We start from the raw sequence: 23,640 nt of genomic DNA on the forward strand, positions 1-23,640 counted from the left end.
GTGAGCTGCTGGAGGGAGGTGAGCTGCTGGAGGGAGGTGAGCGGCTGGAAGGAGGTGAGCTGCCGAAGGGAGGTGAGCTATTGGAAGGAGGTGAGCTGCTAAAGGGAGGTGAGCTGCTGGAGGGAGGTGAGCTGCTGGAGGGAGGTGAGCTGCTGGAGGGAGGTGAGCTGCTGGAAGGAGGTGAGCTGCTGGAGGTAGGTGAGCTGCTGGAGGGAGGTGAGCTGCTGGAGGGAGGTGAGCGGCTGGAAGGAGGTGAGCTGCCGAAGGGAGGTGAGCTATTGGAAGGAGGTGAGCTGCTAAAGGGAGGTGAGCTGCTGGAGGGAGTCTCTGAATTTATTGAAATATAAAAATAGAAGAAGCTTAGTAGGAAAGTAATTTGCTGGTCGGCATCAAAAATAAAAATTAATATCACCAACTATCCAGATAGAGAGCTAATTTTTTGTTTTGTTCCAACAAAGGGGCAATTCGTTAGAATGCTATTGTCAAAACTTAACCTTTATTAGAAAAGCTCCAAAAAAAAAAAACAAAAAAATATGGAAACGAAACGAGTCAAGTGCGATCTTTAATAGGAATGCTTCGAACTGGTTGCATTAAATTAAAAAAAAAGAAAGAAAAGAAAGAAAAGTGTCTCCTTGTGAGTTTCGTGAAGTTTGGAAAGAGTTTTAGAATAAGCTTGAAGCCCTTATGTTTTAAATTTCGTGGTTACTGTTTCAACCGCCCCAGATCCTCCGCTGAACTTCTAAACTAAGGTCTTTATAAAGTTCCGTCTTCTTTTGTTCTTTTTTCTGCACCCTTGTGTCAAAAGGACACAATAAGTGAGTCATGCAACACGAAGTTTCTTTCTTTTCCCGCACTGCGGTAGCGGGTGTGATTTCAAGTAGATGATCGTCCATCTAAATTGTAAAGTACTACAACAACTTCATTAGGAAGGTATAAGTCCGTCCAATGTGACATCAAAACATTCTTTTACTTCGTTAAAAGGTTTCCTATCTTAGCCACAGCCCAGGAGGTCACAATTTAGTTCCCTATTCGTTAATTTCTTCGTCATTTTTTACTAGTTTTTAGGTGTAATATCAACACCCCGTGCCATGCACCATGTTCAAAGAGTACCAGTTTCTCCAAGGTCAAACTACACATTTACTTTGAAGAGTAACTAAACAATAATAGTCAAAAGGTTTGCATTCCATGAAACTTACTCACTTGCTACCCATCATGCCTGTGTGGCACATAAGGCAGCAACGAAATCCTTCTAACCCTGTCTATCTTTAGTCAGTGTTTCAATGGTGCTCCAGCTGTAATTGAGCCCCCTTAGTCTCTTCTCTACTGTCCTGCGGCGCAGGATTCCATGAAAACATTACGTTAAATCTGTCATTTTATACACTCAGAGTGTCCGCTGTAGCAAGAGTACAAGTTCATAACGACGTAACGGCGGGGTTATTTTCATGCATTTCTTTGCAGTTTTGGTCGCTGATTTTTCAAATTTCAATTCGATGAAAAGTTTACATGGATGTTTCTACAAAATTGCTTTCCAACTTCAAGACTAAATACTTAGATAACAATGCACTGATAGCCGCTTGGACATTTTTGCATTTCTAAAAATGTACATGAAATCATGACTTGTCAGTCATTGGTATTTTAGAAGCAGAAAAAAAGGTAATCAAAAAATTTAAACGGACTTATATGCCGTGACAAAATATGATGATATCTATAAAGTCAAAATTGCTCGACGCTCCAAAAAGCAATCAGTTTAAACTGCACAAAAATTAATTACATGTGTCTGATCACGAAATTCATTTACATTTGATATACAAGTTGGCATGCTCTCGCTCTTTAAATGTTATTATCAGTTGGGTACTTTTATATTATTTTTAATCAGTTTTGAACTTTGTGGTTTCAAGTCCTTAAATCTGATTTGGTACCAGAGAATCGATTTTTTTTCTCATCTAACTAAAGATTTAAATTGATCGCGACTTCAGCTCTTTCTATTTATAAATGAAGACCGTACCTTCTGCCACTTCGATCCAGAAAGTTAAGTCTTTGCTCCCCTCGCTATTTTCGGCGCTGCATGTGTATTTGCCAGAGTCTTCCAATCGCACTTGACGAATCGTGAGAGTGTTGTTGTTTGTGAGATTCACCCCATCCTTAGCCCAAAGTATCTCAGGTGTAGGGAAACCGCTTAAAGAGCAATTGAACTGAAGCGATGAATTATATGTAACCGACTGATTCTTGAGCTCAGGATTAATTCCAGGAGGACCTGGGCATAGAATTAACAAGAAGAATTCAACAAAGGCAAAAGTACGAAGAAAAAGACATCAGAAAATGAGAAGAGCAACATAAGGAAACAAAAGTAAGTCAACATTTACCTGTGACTGTCATGAAAAGCTGACTCATTTTTCCCTTCACTTTTTTTAGCACTGCATGTTATTGACCAGGATTTCCATAACTCACTTGATTAATCGTGAGAATGTTGATGTTACCAAGATTCAACCCATCCTTAGTCCAGAGTATCTCAGGTGTAGGGAAACCGCTTAAAGAGCATTTAAACTAAGGCGATGATTTAGAGGTAACCGAGTGACTTTGAGCTAAGGGTTAATTTAATTTAAATTGGCCACCGTAAAGATTTTCTCAGCTGACGTTTCGACCGTTAGCCCTTCGTCAGAGCTAACACTCGAGACATCACCTTGGGAACTACTTGCGGTGGCCAATCTATATTACTAACTCGGTTGGTAAAAAAAAAGTGTATTTAAAAAGAGTTTGGAAGTTACTAAAAGGAAAGTTGGGGGATATCTGTGCGGTAATCTCTTTTTCGACCAAAAGATGGGTCCTTTACTCTCTCCTCATTCATAAAACCACTTACATTTACAAGGCCGTGATTCCCAAGTTCTTGAGCAGTTAAATTCTAGAAGTAAGGTTATCCAGATAATCTTTTAAAAGTAATAAACGGTTGGAGATAAAGTCATCTTATTTCTATTAAAGAAAACATCCCTTGAAAATAACTGCTGAAGATTCCTTCCTAACTATCATTTAAATCTATACATAAGAGTTTATCCATTTGAATAAAAGTTTGTAAATGCTGTATACTTTTTTGAAGTTGTAAAACAATAGCGATTGCACTTTTTAATCACAAATTCACCAAAACTCCCTCTTGTTACTTACCGACTCTTTGCCGGTACTGACCGCACTCTTTGCAGTCGCCATTCCAAGACGACCACGCCATACAACCTTTAAAAAAAACAAGTTGTGCGAAAAGTGTCATATATCATATTATCATTCTACCTATGCTCTTTACTTCCTTTGCTGCATTAATCTGCATCTTGTCATAAAGGATACCAAAATACGTAATATCATCTATATCCCCAATTTATAATTTCCGAGGAGACTTCAAGCTAACATCTCTAAGTAAAAAAGATTGATGGCTTTGAAGCTTATAAATCACCCGACTTACAGTTCCCTATTTATAGGCATCATTGGTGTTCTCTTAACATCTGTCAAGGATTTATCATGTTATAAGCCGGAGAGAGTGACACTGCTTCTTATTGCTCAAATGGATGACTGTGCAAAAATGTTAAAAGAAACAAACTAGGATTTTAACGTTTTCAATTTTTCAATTTTCAACTTTACTGTACAAGTTCCACCAGTATATGGCAGAAGCCTGAAACGTTGAAATTCAATTGTTATAACAATTAAAAGTTGTATTTCTGTGTAACATCTTTATCCACACATCCACTGATCCACAGAGAAGAGTATCCTATCTGTATCACTCTATTGAGATCCATTCGTTTGTTCAACCATCTTTATCGACCCTTTATCCTGCCTACTGATACATGACAGTTCAAGCATGGCTACTTACAATCTGTTATATTCGTTAGGACGAGGATGTTAGGTGAATATGAAAAGAAAGATTCACATTTGGTGAGTAAATAAGTGGCTTAATATAGCCTTGGAATACTTGACTACACATATCATAAGCTTAGCAAACAAACTGAACTCGTCGTACTCACCCGCTTATGAATCCGGAAAGAACGCCGTGAAAGAGAAAACAATTTTGAAAAGATGTTAATCCATTTATCTATTCATTTGTTTATTTGAACCAACCAGTTTGTTCGGTATGTCAATATTGTACATAAGTCACACAATTTTTTTAAATCAAACAAACAATCGGCCAAATATGACTAATGTCTGATGATAATTTTACAAATGTCGTTTATTGCAGAACTCGGGTATTGATTTTATACTAATGCTGTCCACATCAGTAAAATCGTTTGGATAGTAATATTATAACATTAACAGCTATCACTAATTATAAAATGATTCAAATAGTACACGCGCTCTGATTGGCCATAAAACCATTTTACATGAGCGTATGTAAACACGGTTTTCGTTCCTCTTTCAATAGTTATTTTATAAAAAAATATAAAATGGTTTCCGTGTTTACATAGCCTGATGTAAACACGCGGGAGGTTGGGAGAACACTCGATAAGCTGGAAAACAATCCGCTTCGCTTCGTGGTTTTCTACGCTTATCTCGTGTTCTCCCAACTTCCCGCGTGTTTACATCAGGCTATGTAAACACGGAAACCATTTTACATTTCTTCACTGTCATTGATACACACGCAGATATTTCTTTACTATTTACGATTTCAATTTGCTGATCAGCAATCAGCCGGTGCAGAGTGTCAATAATGTGTATTAAGCCAAAGGAGAGTTATTTATTTTTAGGAACGGATGATATTGATAGTTACCTTCCCTTTTGGCTAGACAGAAAAGATGAGATAAGAAAGGAGGAGCAGTTAATGATCTAAATAGCATAGCTTATAATTAAGTTATGAAATAACAATTCATCATAAAATTCTAACCCGCTTTTATGAAAGGAATAAGGTTCCAGTACTTTCTCAATACATGGAAAGCGAGCATTTCCCATAAAAGGATGTGATGTTGGAAAAAGATTCTCCAGAAACTTAAGAGAAAATCGTCAAGGATGGTTGCATATCTCGTTCACGCCGGTTTCGTGTTGAGAGTTTGACTGATTTTATGCGTGCAGCCCTTGAATTACTTATGGTTAACTTTGTCTTACTTCTGTTCTGCGTTTATCAGGCCTTATGATGATCCTAAGGTAGACACCGTAAACGTTTTTGTTTGCGGTCTTCGACGAAATTCAGTTGCTATCAGGAAGTAGAGAGTTAGCATTGCTGAATCGAATGTTCCTCGTCAGCTGTCACCAGCAGATCAGAGGATGAGGGGCCAGTTATGGAAATCTTCACCGATAAAAATATATCGAAAGCACCCTTTGAGCTCAAAATTCGAAATAAAGCGTAATAATGAACTTAACATACACTGACGGATGTCAGTGTAAATTTCTGTGATTGAAACTGTCAATGAGGGTGTCAGAAGTAATTCAGGGTAACATCAGAGTTTTGCTACGCCAGTCGTGCACAACAGCTTCTCAGGCAGTTTGATTTCACATAATCACGTGCATTTTCCAGCACTGGGTGCCGGCTTCATTGAGTTTTCGTTATTCTGAATTCCCCGTGATGATAACCTGGCTTTGCTTTTACAACACTGAATCGACATGCACTCCAGAAAGAATAAACAATTCATTCGTGGTCCGGTTGTAAGTGGGATCTTAAGGACTACAGAAAAATTTAATGTCTTTCTCATGATTATTAAGAAATAAGAATTGCGCGAGATAAACTAAATCCAACTTACCAGCTGAGTGATTGCAGAAGGACATGTAAAATATAAAATATAAAAATATAATTAGGCGTGCATCTGTAGTTTAAAGACATCCAGTTGTTTATTGAGAAATGCTGTATACTTTTCCCATCGTTTAGCAGTTAAATATGTGAACGTAAACGCACTGTAAAGGAGTCATGCAAATACTAATGCTTTAAACGAAAATGAAACATGTACTTACGTTCTAATCGTTTTTCACATTTGCCAAGGCCAAGGAATGAGAAAAAAATACATCAGGAACAGTTTCAAGTGAATGACACCTCAATTTCATGGTCTACCACAGATACCCTTAAATCTTTACCTAATCTGAGCCACTGGATGAAAACCAGATCCTTAGCTACTAATGGCTCACATTTAATAAATATTTTTATAAGAGCCCAATTCAAAACAACTTCAACCAGTTTCCAAGGAAACAAGGAAACAAGGCGAATATCAGAATGCCATGTTTATTGGTGTTCATAATTTCTCATCTACATATTTGTTTCCAATAATATAATTAAAAAGAAAATTATTACTTTAATTTTTACCAAAGTAAGCGACGGTGACACAAATATGTTATATGATTGTTACTGCAATAGTGAATCCTCCAGTTACCATAAAAAGAAAACATACTTACGATCTGTTTGCCAGTCAAAGTAGGAAATAAGAAAAAGAGATATGCTAGTTAATGATGCACATTTGTTATTGCCTACATAGTTCTTAAGTTTGGTATCGTTAAGTAAAAGTGTCTTGTTAATGGAACCCTCAGTAGTATGACTACGCGTCTTATTACCCTTGCCACAACTGTTGGGTATTTCAAACGGTGACCACGTCGGTAGTGAATAGGAAAGTCTGACCGGATAACAGTCTTGAACACTCAGTCAGCCACCACTCTTAAAAAAGGACATGTTGCCGAAGTATAACTCTTGGCCGCAATCATTAATGATGACTGGGGCGAAAACTGTGCTGGTTCATTGTAATTTAAGCTTTTCCTGTTACAAATGTACTCTTTCGCAAAAATGATGATAAGTCTGAAGAAAGTTTCACACTTGATGATTGACGATTAGTACCTTGTTTGTTAGAAAAGTGAAAACGAATGAGAAAAAGTAAAGAAAAATCTACTTACGTCCTGTTAATTCTAATGAGACGTTGATGAATCCCATGAAAAAGAAAAGAAAATTAATCAACTGAAATATACTATCAATTTAAAGCCGTTGTAAGATTCCTTGTACTATTTGACTGAGTGCCAGGGGTCACGGATGGAAAAGTATTTGGCTCGTAATCATGACGTACGGACAGAGCGCAGCGCAGAGGTACGAGTGCCATGACCGAGAGCCAAACATTTCCCATCCAGCTCGACCTAACTCAGTCAATAAGCATTTTATCATATGATTGATAAGAGTTGAAAATTTAGAGAATTTGTTTTTACTCAAAAAGGACGCGATAAACTGGCGCGTGCGGGATAACCACAAAAACGATTCTACAATCAAAACTTTTCCTTTATTTTTTCGAGTTAGAACAGGAAACTCACATTTCATCGAAAAACGTGACATTTTTTTTTCCATTTCTGTTCAAGACTGTCACTAATTTTTTTGGAACAACAGTGAACAGTGTTTTTATTTTTAATTTTATATTTTTTTGCGACAAAACCGCACAAGTGCACTATGGCCAGACGGCTTTTTCCGGACCGGGAGTCCGTTTCTCGAGGGCTCCGGAAACTTTCCTTCAAGATGAAGGTTTCAAAAGGTTAGCATCGCGTAGAATGCCTGGACATCATTAATTATTCATCAGTACTGAAGCGGGAGATTTGACTGCACTCGCGCCTTAGAGAAGAAAGGGCCGAAACTAGCTCAGCAGCGTTCATAAAATTCGATTTTTCAATTGCCAGAGGCAAATATTGAGAAACCCAAGAGCGGGTTTTTGAAGAGGAAGGGTTAATCCTTAATTTAAGCTTAAAAAGGGGAAGTTTAAGAAAGTATAAGGACTCTTCCCGAGCCTTTGAAAATGACGAAAAACGGACATTTTTAGTATGAAGGCCGATTTCAAAAGCGATTTTTCAAAAACTCAAACCGGCATCCAAAAACCCAAGAGCGGGAAATAGAAGATGAATCTTTCCTGAAACAGAATCCGTTTTACCTTGGAAAATTGGTGAACGACAACCACTATTTCTCGCAGTTTTAAAATTTGTAGTCGAAGTTCCTTTCGAAAAATGGCGCGTTTCGAGTTCGACACTATTGTTTTCAGCCTACGCTTGAACAACAATGGCTTTCAAAACTAAACAATGGCCTATTCAAGAATGGGCGGTGAAGCAGCCTGAAAATGCAGAGAGTTTTACTGGCTGCCTCGTAGAGTATTTGATTCACTTCAGGCGAGCATCCTGCCTCTCAGCTACAAGCTCAATGAATTCTCCTGCGATCGGGGATGTCGCGCAGTCGGCGAAAATATAAGGAGATTTAAACGCAAGATGGACTCAATTACATGCGGTAAACAGAGGAAAAAAGTACGAGCCGAGACGTGGGTTAAAATTACAATAAACCCCGAGGAGATCGCGCTGACACCAAGTGATGTGTTGGCAAAGGTGACGAAAAAGAACAACGACCTTTCGACCACAGTTGAAGAAAAGACCGCCGAGTTATACAATTCAGAGGATCAGAGACTTGCCCACAATGGTAAACCTTTTAAAGAAAATGCCCTTTTGGGTAAAAAGCTTTTGGAAGCTTTGACTCCAAAGGGCCATGTCGACTGATATTCAGTAGACATTAAAGGGAGGCCGCTAGGCCTCCCCCATGACCAAACAATGAAAACTTTACTTTTGACTGGTGAAGATAGAAGAATGCAAATAAAGCGCGTGAACAGAAATAAGACAATATCTTTTGCTACCCCGTGTGGCAGTCTTTTTCTCCCAAAAGGAAAAAAGCGAACTAAAAGCTTGAGAGACGCAAACAAAGAGAACCCGCTCGGGAACCAACCAGCCGGCAGCTGAAAGACGAGGAGTAGACAGAGGGCATGTGAGTTGCTCTCTTTTACTGGCTGCATCGTGTGTGACTTTTATTTTGTTTCAAAGAAACAAGTGTCAGAGTGACCTACAGACCTCATAACGTCCTCTCTATTTTAGAAAAATTGTGCAGGTAAATTTTTCCAATGAAAATCAAATCCTAAACGGGTAGTGATAGACCCAAAGTGTTTGTTGAGTAAGATGAAGAAATAGATGGATATGTAACGAATGTTTCAAAATCGAACGCTCTTCCAGGTTGTAACACACGCAGGTAATCTGTGATATCCTTCTAACAATAGCATAAACAATAACTTTCTAAGCTATTGTTTCGTAGCTCCGCCTTGACAAGTTAATGAGCTTAAGCATTATTCCCTGAGGAGGAATGAGCGCGTAATCTTTGACCAATCAAAGCTCTCCAGAATATCTTTCGCCGCTAATATTACGGATCTATAATTTTTTCGCTACTGCAAGTAAATGTCCCGAGAACAATTGGCATTCTACGCGATGGAAAATTCTACGATAAAACTATTAGATAAAGGAACAAAATGGGCTAGTTAGATTGCCAAGCTGCTTCTCTATTCCTAAAATGCTGTTTTTGAAATATTCCCTCGGGCCCTTTCAATTTCGAGAAACGGGCGCCGGCTCACATCAACCCGTCCGGCCCCACACATGTGAACTTTCACTAAGGTATTCTATGGAATTGTGGATGGTGTCATAAGATAAAAACGACTCAGCATATTTTCGGACATCAAGAGATTATGAGCTGGACACAAGAGATAATAATCATCCCGAAGCGCTCCATGCAAAGATATGCTAAACAAAATATATCTTTTAGATAAGGTGAGTTGTAACTGGAGTTTCACATACTAAGTGATCAAAAGACTATGACGGTTTGAATTGCGCTTTCAATTACTGGTCACGAGAGGACACTATGCTTCTTAAGCACCCGAAATGTTAACTCACTTTGCAGAAGATCTGAAGTAGTCAGAAAATTTTTTCGTGATTACTAAAGAGACAGTATACAAACTAGAACCCGAACTACAATTAGTCAATGAACTCAATTATCAATTACGAACAGGCCGCACTTCATTTCACTTTTAATCAGTGTCAATCTAGATATTCAACTTGCCTCCGGCAAGCAATTCCAATCCTATAGAAACCGTTATCTTAACTAATAACTATTTAAAAGCAACGAAAATGTTACTTACTCCCTGATTTCCCAAATTTGGGTCAATGCGCAAGATCAGAAGGAAAATGAAGAAATAAAAAAAGAAAGAAAAGGTAGTAATTACACCAGAGTACGTACGCAACTTGTTAAATACCCATCAATATTAAGTACAACCCCAAAAAGTAAATTTTAATCTTCACATGTTTTTTGAAGTAAACTGTGTGAAAAAAAAGGATACTTTTTAGTATTATGTTTCTGCCTGTCTCTCTCTGTGGCTCTATGCTTCTTTGAGAGCAACAAGGTAAATACAGCTTGAAATGTTTTTAATGTAATGTATGGTGAAAACCCTGAACTATTTACCCTTTCTAGATGTAATTTTAGACTTTCCCATATCGTCCATAATTATAGGTGTATAAAGGGACTCAACTTAGTTGTAGCAATTTTATTTAGTCAGTAATCAAATAACTAATTAATATCAAATGTACAAATAACAAAAAACTATTAAGCAACGAAAACATTTCTTACAATCTGATTTGTCAAATGGTATATAGTGCACCAAATTAAAAGGAAAATGAAGAAAAAAAAACATTAAAGAAAATAAAAGCACCAAAGTATCAGAATATCAACGACAAACTACAAGTAGTAAATGAAACTCAATTTTCAATTACGAACAGGCAGGTAAAGCTCGTGCCTCGTTTCATGGACGATATGCGAAAGATGGAAAGTAAAAAAAGTGGAAAAACGACTAAATTTAAATAATAAAACCCAGAAAAGTTCCATCGATGCTATTTTGAGATCTACAAAGTAGATGCATTTCAGCTCTAAAAGGATTCAAAATGCCATAGAAATGTTATTTACGGGCTAAGTTTTCAAAGTTACCCAAATGAATCACATGAAAGGGACAAGAAACAGAAAAAAGTAGGGGAATTGGAACGTGATATGAAAACAAACAAACAAAAAGCAACTGTAATAGTTATCATAAATTGGTAACAGAACTTCGTGTCTCTTAATTCTGTATGAAATCATACTCATAATTAACAAACCGGACTCCTGTTGCGCGATTGTCCTATTTTGGCTCACTAAACTTTGCCATTTTCCTTTCATATTTCAATCTTCAGATGTTTTGTGAAGTAAATTGCATGATAGCAATCAAAATGTATACTTTTTAGCATTATATTTCACTCTGTCTGTGTCTGTGCTACTCTGAGAGCAGGATAGTAAACTCAACTTGAATTGTTTCTTAATGTAATGAATGGTAAACACCTCGAAATATTTACTCGTTTCTATACGTAATTACTCGATTCGACTTAAAAAGTAGCATTTAAAATGATCACTTGCTTCAAGCAATTCAAATGTAATAGAAACCAATTTACTTAGTCATTAACCATTACCTTTCCTAATGACAAGAGATAATTATTAGACAACGAAACGTTACTTACACCCTGATTTGACAAGTGGGGGCCAATGCACCAGATTAAAAGGAAGATGAACAAAAAAAAATTAAAGAAAGTAAAAGCAGTAAAGTATGTATCAACCATAAACTACAAGTTGTAAAGGAAACTCAATTATCAATCACGAACAGGCAGGCAAATCTCGTGCCTCATTTCACTTGTTGAGCAGTGTCAATCTAGATATTCCACTTGTTTCGAGCAATTTAAACGTAATAGAAATATGTACGCCAATTTCCCTAGACATTAACTATTATCTTTCCCAATGACAAGAGAAAATTATAAGACGACGAATACGATCAACGGAAAACTGTGCCACCCACTTCGAGAAAAAAAATTGAAAAACGACGAATATCAAGTTTTGCCAACTTCGCATACACAAAAATGAAAAACAACGCCTCGGCATTTAATCCAACTCATTGGAATTATCACGAAGGGCTCAGCGTAATTTTATTTCTGAAAGGCTAAAATGCATTGGAGTCAGTAAAACTGATATTGGACATTGAATTCACCTAGAAGAAGGAATTATTTATCATTAAAAATATCAACTGAATCAATTCTATATCCCAAACCCATCCTACTCCCACACCAAGCGTGGAGTCAATTGTGCTGCTTACAGGAGAACGGTTGTGATCTAGTAGTGAGCTGGACTTCTCAGACGGAGAGAATCAAAAGTACTGGAAAAAAAATTACTTTATCTACTTACGTTTTGTAGTCCAATGCAGATCTCAAAGGAGAAAAAAGATGAAGAGAAATATTTTGACAAAGTTACTTTCTGCTTTAAAATATTATTTTATTGCTTGCTCAATGTTTTCGCCTGATTCGGAACCATATCAATAAGAAAGACACTAACAAATATATGCAATGAGGTGCGCAAGCAGATCGTAAATTGTTTCTGTAGCTAAAGAAAACGAATCCATAACTCAACCGTTACCAAAAAGCCAAAATAAAAAAAAATTGTGATCGTAGGATTAATTTTTGCCCGCCAAAAAATTTTCAGCTGCCAAGGGCCACTTTTTGGTTTGATCATTGTGCAAATTGAAAGAACTTCAATATTTTATGACATGCTGAGTACACTTACAACCATCAAGAGAAAGTTATCATTATCGAGTAGTCCTTAAAGATAATCTAAAACGTGCTTATCAACATGAAAAGCATTCAGATGAGCTGCTGGAAGAAATATTTTCCAAGGTGGCTAATTAATGCGCGAGAGGTACAATAATTACTTAATGAGGTAATTTAAAGAGATGAAATAGGTGAAGGACTCCACTAGGCAAATAATTTTGATGAAATTGACCTTAAAATGTCTATGACACTATTTATTATTATTATTTTCTGGTTGATAGCTGCTTAATCTAATTAGCGCCTAGGAAGTTCTCCTTGAACATTTTTTTGCGCATTGGAGGTACCATTTGGCCACCAAAAAGTGTCTCCATTAGGCGCGCGGCCAAAACGTTTATGTTTCAGATCATAGCAATGACGTAGAAAACTGTGAAGACACGTCGGCAACTATGGTGGAGAGAGAAGAAATCTAGATGAAAGGGCGAACGTACTGCGCGGCCGGAGCACCAAATGATGTTAGCTACAACAACAATACACATACAGAGTAGCTGTATGGCCAAAATGGACGCGTTTCGATCTTCGATCGCCGATCGGCCTTATCCTCCGTACCGGCTTCGAAGACGGCTGTTACGACACATAGCACCAGTCAAATCAGAGGAAGATAACCAATGAATTCAGCTAAAGAGAATACTGATTAAGGGGCCTGTTCCCACAACGTACACGATTGTTCAACATTCTTTTCGGCTGACATTTCGCGAGCGAAGAACGGTGAGCTTAATGTTGTTTATTTCACGCGCTTAAGATGTACTCATATTCCTTGTCTTTCCACATGATTATATTTGCGCTTTCCTTATCATATGAAAACCCTACCAATTGTAGTTTCCATTGTATCTTAATGACAGAAATATATCATTTGTAATAAAGGTCAAGCCCTTTCCTGAGCTAACCTGTTGCCTGAACGGCGCGAAAGCTCTGGCGGATACTGGCACAAACACAAGCTCGAAGGGGCCGTGTATTCTCCTAACCTAGGCTTCCAAAAGCTCCCAGTTGGCTTGTTAGCTCAGTAGGTAGGGCGCTGCACTGGAATCGCAGAGGTCATGGGTTCAAATCTCGTACAGGCCTGATTTTTTTTTTCAGGCCTTATTTTCACTACTGCCTAAGTAGTGCACATTACTGCGAGGATCCCTTTCATTCACGTTGAAGTTATGTTTTCAAAAATGTCGAGACTATTACGCGACGTCAAATTCATAATAAACCTTGCGCATGGAGACAAGTTAATCGGTAGATTTTGCTACATATTACATGGTTTTTCGAACAAAAACTTGCGCCTCCCTAGTATCAGCATTACTCAAATCCATTTCTGATAAAAGAGCGGCAAAAAAGCGAAAATTTCTCGCTAACATCGTATTTTTGGACGTCAGAACAACCGTTCACCATACATTTCCTTCTAGTGAGTTACGATGTTTGCCCCGTGGCTATCCCAAAAATCTGTGCGTAAACACAAGGATCCGATTACTGGCAACTCATTCATTAAACGGGGTCTTGGCAATTTGAGCTCACAAGCACGCTGGTAAGCGCATGGTTAGCGTAAATGATTGTTGTTTACAGGTTTTTAATTCAAGAGCCGTTTTTGAGAGTCCGTTTCTGTAACCTTCCTGGATATTTTCTATTGAATTCATCGAGGTACAATCTCGGAATTTCATAAGTGATTATGAACGATAAATTCGTATCGACATCATAATTTAGGGAGGTTTTGTTAACACATTATCAGTTTACAATTCGTGAACCATTCCGTAACCTACTTGGATATTTTCTTTTGAATTAACTGAGTAACACTCTCGGAATTTCATCAGTAATTAAGAACGATAAATACGTATTTGTAGCACAAGTGAAGCACATTTTAAACTTTCCATACGATCTCATGAAACTATATTTAATTGACTCTCGATAAATTGACCTGCCATAACGCGTTGATTATTTTCTTTTGTAGCCCCATAAGCCCGGCTTATGACTCTAGAGGTACTGAACTTGATATATTTGATACACAAGACACCCTTGAAGGAGGAAGGTTAGAATAAAATAATTGCTTTTACGACCGTATATTGCACTCGGGTTGCATAATTATGTAGATAATTGCTTAAAAAGTACCTATTATAGCCTTCTTCAGAAGCAAAGACACGTAGGTAATATACTTCTGCTTATTTCTCTCTACCTCAAACCCTCAAAAGTTGAAGCAGGTTTTCTGACTTTCTTTTTTTGGAATTGTGTGATTATATAATTTTGCTGTGTAAGTTGCCACATTTTAACATGTAATATTTTTATTTGAATTACATTAAATACTCTTGCTCAAGCTTTCATTAATGCATGGTGTTTCTTACCAATACTCATACCCAAACTTAACATTGGAAACATTGGAAACAGTGGAAAGATGATAACCTCAGTATTTTTTTAAATGAACAAAGGAAAGCCTGCCCTCTTACCACAGGTAGTTCTTTTGTGCATCATTGGTACATACCTAGTCTTATTTGTACCTGAAGTTGATTGTTCTAGGTAGGCTAACCTATAAAATTAGTTGTGAAAAATATCTTTGTTTGACTCAATTTGACTAGACAAGCCTAAACTACATAAATATAAACTTGAAATATATTTCTTCTCCTTTTGAGGTGTGCATCAAAATTTTGAAGTTATTGTAGGCTTGAACTACAGGTTTATAAGAAATCTGCATGTGTGTGTTTTCGACATAAAAACCGGTAAAAAGGTTTCTTAGCTTTTTTCATTAATACACATTTTTTTTCTAAGAGTCTTGTTTATTTGGCCTATGCTGAGTTCTAATTTTTCAAAAAAAAAATTACATTCTTTTGAATATTCTTAGATCTTCTAGTATTAGCTAATATTCATGTAATTGGAATAATTACATCAAATCTTGCAGATGTTTGGTACATTTTTTCCACTGATCCTACTGACATTTCCTCATGCCTAGGGATTGGTATTGGCTATAAAAGTATAGTTGAATTAAATATTTGTGCACAGCCTATGCATCAAATATTTGTAATAAAATATTGTATCCTTCTTAAAACTAATTCATCAGAATAAGAATGAGTTACCAGGCACAAGTATGGTTTTCACGATGATAGTTTCCAAGTTTGAAAAAAGTCACTCCGTCATCGAGTTTTAATCACGACATTTTAGCTCTAGCTTGTCTTCTTTTAAAGCAAACTTTTGCAGCTCAAGAAACATGTTAGTCAAATTTCTTACTTCATTAGCTGGAGTTGCTAAGATCATGGGTAGTTGTCTTAAAGAAACCTACAGTGTAAGTAGTTACATCAGAGATTACCGAATCAAATAACAGACAGAATCTCTAAAAGACGCCGTGTATTTCCAGTCAGAGGACAATTATGAAACAAGCAGTCATACTTGGAAACTTCAAGAGAAGATATAGGAGAAACCCATACGATTCTAGCGTCTTGATTTACTAATTCACTGTTATCACGTGTATACTCTTCAATCGACTGGTAACGTCTAGACTCGAAGTGGTTTAGCTTCGTTTCTTTCAGTTTTGGCTCATTTTCCTGAACCAAAATTATTAGTCACGCTCAGAAGAATATAATTTCAACTGATGCTGACATCGCACACTTCCTCTGGAGAAGAAAAGCTTCTCTATCTTCGAAAATTTCCTCATCACATCAGGAACAACGAAGGTCTACAGCTGCTTGAAGATACCGCTGACTAGCATACAATTATCGCAAATGGTGTGAGAACGTTAATGATTGGGAAGGGAAGAATTGGCGAGGTCTGGAACCTCCCCACCCCCCGAACTGGTCTCTTAATTCCCTTGAAGAACTCTTCTACAGCCAGTGCTGAAGAGTTTTGTTACAATTTATATTATAATGAGGGGCTAGAAAATAAACTAACAAGAGCTCCGCTTTTAGGCTTGGGTAAATCTATATATTACCATGTCTACCCCGTATTTTTTCAATTCAAGTGACACGGTTCTTATCAGTCTTATTATCTCAATCCCCAAAAGAGGGGGTTATTCCACTAGACGCATTTGTGCGTGTACTCAGGCACTCGTAACGGGGAGTTCTGATCACTATCTTCACACGATTTCACACAAATCAAAACTATAACAAAATTCTCGAACGTGATTGGTTATCAACAGCCCGATTTGAACAATAATAGGACAGTGTACGCGTCATGCCTGTAATTGGACAGTGCAACAAGACAGTAGATACGTTATACTTGTGTAAGTGGACGGTAAGCGATGTTGTCGCGCATTTCGCTGAGTTAATTGTTGTTTTTTTAATGAAAACGTACAACTGATGTCTATTTTCTTTCTCAAGTTTTGTCATTATTTTGTCGTCATTTGTCTGATTAATTGATAACAGGACTTCAAGTCGTCCAATTCTATCTGTAAATGCAACTCCCGCTGCGCGGTCGTCCGATTTTTATGATCACTTGTATGGTTACAGACCGAATTGGACTCTATTCAGTCCTATCACCATTATTTATTGCACATGTATAAATTGCATAAGTCAAGTGAAAAACGTGTGGAAGGTATGTGGAAGAGTTATCCCTTCTACACAGCACAGTAATTTCACACGTTTTTCATGTAGTTCTTGAACCCTTGATGTAAAATTCTTGCACTTACGCTTGTTCCTTACATTCTTGACAGCGATTTGTAAATGAACCGACCCCACCACAGAACGCCTTAGAAAGAAGTGTTATCGACAAAAGCTGTTTTTGATAATGAACGTTAAACCACTTACCATCTTGATATATCCGGTAAGGTTGAGGAAGAAAAAGGAAATAAAAGAAGCAGAATTAGTGTTTTAAGGTTACAGCTTACTTCAAAACATTTTTGGCATGTACGTAAGTTAGAATGTCTGTGATACGCGTGAATAATTAAAATGGTGGGTACTTACAGCCTGGAGATAAATTTCATTTTAGAAAATAGAGAGAAATAATGATAATAGAAAATATTGTTAGTATTGAATGCAAAAGCTTATGAGCTAATACATTTTTCTAACCACCGCTTTATCTAAATTTTAACGCATGAAAGTTCCTTATGCACCATTAAGAAAAATATGGTCTATTTTTAGAGTTACCTAACTTCCCACATTTCAGAAGCTCGCTATGTTGGCTTAATAAAGCTGCTTATACTTTCGTTGATTGGGAAAACTTTATAATAATTCATTAATGATACAAATTTAAGTGATAAGAACCATTTGTAGGTATTACTACTCTATTATTATTCATGAAATAGATCAATGACTTATCAGTGAAACATTGCATGGTGATGTACTGAAACCTTTATTTGAAGACTTCATTGCGAAGAATTTCTTGATATGTTCAGCAACTTTCTTTTACTTAACTAAATATCACATCACAAGTGAAAAACCGTACAGAAAATCAATGAAATTCAATTTTATATCTATACATTCAAATTTCTGAAAACACAACTCGGAGGAAAATAAATTTGGTTGGATTGAGCTCAACTTACAACAAGACCAAGTATGAAATAAAATTGAGTAGAACAATAAATGGGTTCTTTCGCACTGATAAGTTTGTGTAGTATAAGGTTCTTCAATTAAAGTAATTAAAATGTATATATCCAAGTTGAACTCTACGCAAATACTAACCAAATGCCTATTTAAGATAAAATTAAATTGCAGCTGAACAGCAAGATCAACGAGTGGATAAACGTACGTAACACAATAAACAGATACTTACAATCTGTTGCGCATCAGGTGAAATGAAAGAAAGGATACAACAGTAAATTAATGCCCTATTGCTTTATGATTTTAGCGTGGTTCGCTACGATCTGTTCTAATTGAATTACTATCAGGTGATTTTTTTCCCTATTTTTTACTATAACCTTACTCAACAATACGAGCCAGGAAATCTTTGATCATGATTGTCACTGAGGATGTCCTGAGCTAACCTGGTTTAATTAGATCGTTTTCATGGCATTTGTTTATTTATTCATTTATTTCGTTTTCGTTTTTACGGTCTAGTTGGATTACACTCAGGCTGGATTTTTTTTGTTTTGTTTTTGATTTTACAGTGTTTACTCTCAATTAATTATTTCCTTCATTTGGTACTAAGGTGTAATACACCTGCTCCTTAAAAGATAAAAATTAGGATAATTAATAAAATAAATTGTTACTTAATAAAATAAATAGTTACTTACACACTGACGAGTTCATTCGTTACCATCCGGTGTGATATGATAAAGAAAACAACACTTATTAGTGCACCCTCACTAAAGGATATTTAGTAGCCCAGAAATCATTAATCACGTTACTCTCGGTTAAGAGGCTAAGAAAGTTCCTTTACGGTTTGCAGGTTTCTATCTGGTTTAATAGATAATATCCAAATTAATAAGAGAACTCTCTTTTTTTTTGTAAATAAAGCATAGATCAACGGCATGTGTGGAACTTACCTTTATTATAGCGTGGAACATTTCTTAACTGGATTACTATAAGGTGATTTTTTTCCTCTCTTTTACTACAATCTTTCTCACGAGCGAGGAAATCATAGATCATCATCCTCGGTGAGGATGTCCGGAGCAAACCTGGTTTAACGGGATCGTTTTCACGCCATTTGTTTATTTATTGATTCAAGAGCAAATAGAGCAAATATTAAATAGAAGTAGCGTTGAAACGAAAGAGGGAGGGAGGAGGATATGACAAATATTGCTGTAAGTGAAGTAGCAACATACATGGAAAAATAACACGCGTTTCATTGACAAACAACGAGTGCATTTTAGTGCATTTTTCATGTAACACGAGTACAAATCACAAATAGCACGCGCTGTGCCAAAATTTCTTCCGTATTGACTTTCTACGATGCGTTTTTCATGTAAATTATTAACAAGTAACAACATGATTACGAGTGCAATTTGGTGTAAGTAAGCATTTTTAAATTATTCAGAGACTTCAAATTGCACTCGCCCTTCGGGCTTGTGCTTGTCTTTAAAAAAATTTACTCGTTCTTATCAACAAGATCAGGGAATAGATAAACATACGTAGAACAATAAGTAGATACTTACTCGCTGTTGAGCCTCAGTTGACATGAAAGAAAGAAAACAACAATTGTTCATTAAAGTGTTGTTAATAATTTTAGCTTAGTAATCATTAACTTACACCCCCAGGGAAAAGGCTAGGAAAGCTGTGTTCGTTCCAATTCGGATTATTATCGGGCAATATTTTCCACAGCTTTTACTCTCGACTAACTCCGTCAAAAACCTCCTTATCTGAATGTTAAAGTCGTTATAATAAAAGTTTGTTTTTACCATCCGTTTTGATATGAGGAAAGAAAACAAAGAGGAAACATGAACCTTTAGTTTCATTGAGGAGGCCTGGATCTGCAGAACAGGCAGTTTTTCAGCGATTTTGGGTCAACCGGAGGCAAGCGCGAAGCGACTGCGACGAGCGGGTCACGTGCGAGAGGAGTGCAAAAAAAAAAAAACCACGAAAAAAACACCTGTATCCCTACGCACACCAAGATAGAGAAACCACGAAAGACATTTTGAGGATATTGAATAGCTAGGATGTTATGATTAGAATTTTAATACTTTAAAAGATTGTCAGAATCATTGAAAAAAAAAAATAAGGAATTTGGTTTCAGGTCCCTTTTCTTTTTTTTTAGTAACAAAATGGAACACCCACAAGTAAAATGTAGCTTATTGTTTCTTATTGTTCTTGTAACTTCCAACCTAGCTCGAACAAAATTACTCAGCTGGCCTAGATTAGCACTAAGATAGAGAAACCACGAAAGAAATTTTGAGAATAATTCATTGCTAAGGGTATTATGATTAGAATTTAAACAATTAATAAAATGTCAGAATCATTGAAAAAAAAGGTATCCGGTTTCAGGAACCATTTCCTTTTTTAATAGCAAAATGGAACACCCTCATGTAAAATGTACCTTATTGTTTCTTATTGTTCTTGTAACTTCCAAGCTAGCTCGAACAAAATTACTCAGCTGCCCGTAAGTTAGGTGACAAGTGGCAAACACAACGTAAGATTAAACTAATTTTATTTACATATCAGTTTTAAATAAAATGATAAGTGTTCAAATTTTATTTTATGCAAATACTAACCAGGTCTATTTTAAATGAAAAAGGGTTGATCCTAAACAAGAAGATCAGGTAATGGATGAACATACGTAGCACAATAAGTAAATACTTACTTGCTGCTGAGCATCAGTTGACATGAAAGAAAGAAAACAACAATTGTTCAGTGAAGTGTTGTTCATAATTTTAGCTTAGTAATCATTAACTTACATCCCCAGGGAAAAGGCCAGGAAAGCTGTGTTCGTTCCAATTTGGATTATTATCAGGCAATATTTTCGACAGCTTTTACTCTCGACTAACTCCGTCAAAAACCTCCTTATCTGAATGTTGATGTCTTTATAGAAAAAAAGTTTGTTTTTACCACCCATTTGATACGAAGAAAGACAAGAAAGAGGAAAGCATGAGCCCTAAGTTTCATTGAGGAGGCCTGGATCTGCAGCACAGGCAATTTTCAGCGTTTTTGGGTCAAATGGAGGCAAGCGCGAAGCGACCGCGAAGTGCGAGTCACGCGTTAGAGGAGGAGTGCAAAAAAAAAAAAAAACCACGAAAAAACACCAGTACCTCTATGCACACCCAGACAGAGAAACCACGAAAAACTTTTGAGAATATTGACTAGCTAAAGGTGTTATGATTAGAATTTAAAAAAATTAAAATGTCAGAATCATTGAAAAAATAAAAGGAATCCGGTTTCAGGGCCCTTTTCCTTTTCTTGATAACAAAGTGAAACACCCTTTTATAAAATGTAGCTTATTATTTCATATTGTCCTTGTAACTTCCAAGCTAGCTCGAACAAAATTACTCAGCTGCCCGAAAGTTATGTGACAAATGACAAACACAGCGTAAGATTAATCTAATTTTAATTACATATCAGTTATAAAAAAATGATAAGTATTCAAATTGGATTTTATGCAAATACTAGTCAAAAGCCTATTTTAAATGAAATGGGATTGATCTTAAACAACAACATCAGGGAATGGATAAACATACGTAGAACCATAAGTAGATACTTACTTGCTGTTGAGCATCATTTGACATGAAAGAAAGAAAACAACAATTGTTCAGTGAAGTGTTGTTAATAATTTTAGCTCAATAATCATTAACTTACACCCCCGGGGAAAAGGCCAGGAAGCTGTGTTCGTTCCAATTTGGATTATTATCAGGCAATATTTTCCATGGCTTTTACTTTCGACTGACTCCGTGAGAAAACCTCCATATCTGAATGTCGATGTCGTCGTGGAAAAGCTCCATATCTGAATGTCGAAGTTGTTACCAAAAGGGTATTAAAGTATGGTGCACAATTCACAACCTGGTCGAATAAAGGTTCATTTGACTATTTAAGAGGCCGTGACCGTAAATATCGAGAATCGCTGGCCAGGCTAAAAAATACCGAAAATTCTGATAATTTTCCCTAGAAAACCCTTTTAGGGAGATATATTTAAAAAATTATTCCAAAGTTTGAAAAACCAAATGTGTCCGAGGAAATGAGAAAAAAACCAAAATTCGGGTTTTTACCTAATTAATTATGCAAAAAATACAGTAAAATTGTCCAATTTTAGCGTGCTAGTACTGAAGGAGGATGTTTCGTAAGAAATTGGGTGTGTTTTTACTTCAACGTATAATTCATTTTATTTTTATTTGGGGCATTTTAAGGAGCTTTGGTTTAATTTTAAATTCACATGATTTTTTAACAAAGTGCTGTCAAACACTTGTTGCAAAAAGCGAAAATCGAGCAACTTCAAGCCTTCAAAACGCGTCTTGGTATGTGTGACATCATGTCAAACTACATGCTGACACAAAGTTTGGTCCTTATACGAAAATAATATGAAATAAAAAATCTGGGTAATTCAGAAACGTGCCGGCAAAACATAAAGGTTTGCGACGCACTGTGGCCAGAGGTCACGAATTTGCATGATGCAAATCAGTTGTAGAAATCGTACCGTCTAACGGTTCTGGTATAGGAAAGGCTCTTTTGACGCCTACAACATAAAATTTACAAGAATAATGGCCAGTATTTAATAGCGTTTAATTCATTTTTTAAACTAATGAGTTTTTTGTTTCATTTCTCGTGACTGTCTCGACGAAAAGCAAAATGTTTCAATTGCGTGACAATTGTCACGTTGGATCAAAGGTGAAGTTGCCTAGTAAAGCGGACACGATCCTTTTTTCCTCAAAGCTCCATTATAAAGTATCCAGTCCTATATATCTCGTTTTATATTACTTGTATAAATTCTTTTATGAGTCTATATCAAACAACATTCGGCCGGCCTGATCCTGTCTGACTGCCAAATGCGGTTCCAAGGGGAATTTTTCATTTCCGTTTTGCGGCCTTAATATGGGGACCGCGGAGCTATGGGGTTGAGTGGGCTGTAGCCCCACCAAGAACAATTTATGATTATCATTATTATTTATTTTAATCTTTGTATTAAAAAATTTGACAAATTTTTCTTAGGATTGAAACGCGTTTCCGGTGATTTCAGAAGCTCTAGATTTCAAAATTTGCCAGGGGAGCATCCCCCAGGACACCCAGTCAGCAGTCTTTCTGTACTAAGAAAGTCGTACTAAAAAACAGACAAAAGGAGGCCCTCCTCGGAGGGGAGGCCCCAGGACCCTCATAGATAAGTTGGAGCCAATGAGCTCACACTACCTGGGAACTGCAATAGCTCCTCCGATCCAAAATATGCTCCATGGCCCCCATTTTACATCAACGTTCATATAAAACTCAATTTTTTGAAGCAGCCTTTTGCCATTTGCCTTTTAAACTGCACTGCAAGAGCAGCATCTAACAAGGTCTTCGAGCAGAGCGATGTAAGATGTCTTTTTTTCTCTGATCAACCCCAGGTGGTAATGCAAGATTGAAACTCTCGCAAAGGAGTTTTAAGATTGCAAGTTTGAGATTTTTGAGTGTGTTATTCTCGGCCATGGAGCAATTGAACTGTTTGTAATGAATGGGATGAGTTACATTTAACTGCTCAAAAATAGATTCCTTTGTATTTGAAAAATTAAATTCTTCCTCCATCGCAACCAGATCTTGCTCAGTTACAGCTTATGCGCAGGGGGCTGTCTGCTGTTTCACTTTTGCTGCCATTCTGGAAAAAAATGAAGCTACTTGTTGAGTTATCAAAAACTCAGAGACACTGAACAAGCGCTCCCCGTTCAATCCCTTTGCTCTTCTCATTTCT

General features: G+C 36.7%; 1 protein-coding gene and 1 non-coding gene across 3 annotated transcripts in view; both read left to right on the forward strand.

The window, feature by feature from the left end:
* Positions 1-23,640, forward strand: part of LOC131788376 (RNA-splicing ligase RtcB homolog) — a 117,545-nt gene that overhangs the window by 61,962 nt on the left and 31,943 nt on the right. The gene's annotated exons all lie outside the window — the stretch shown is intronic.
* Trnas-gga (transfer RNA serine (anticodon GGA)) lies at positions 13,434-13,506 on the forward strand. The gene has a single exon. It is a non-coding gene; the product is annotated as a tRNA-Ser (tRNA).

The sequence above is a fragment of the Pocillopora verrucosa genome, chromosome 11 (genome assembly GCF_036669915.1).
Source record: "Pocillopora verrucosa isolate sample1 chromosome 11, ASM3666991v2, whole genome shotgun sequence".
Taxonomy (NCBI): Eukaryota; Metazoa; Cnidaria; class Anthozoa; order Scleractinia; family Pocilloporidae; genus Pocillopora; species Pocillopora verrucosa.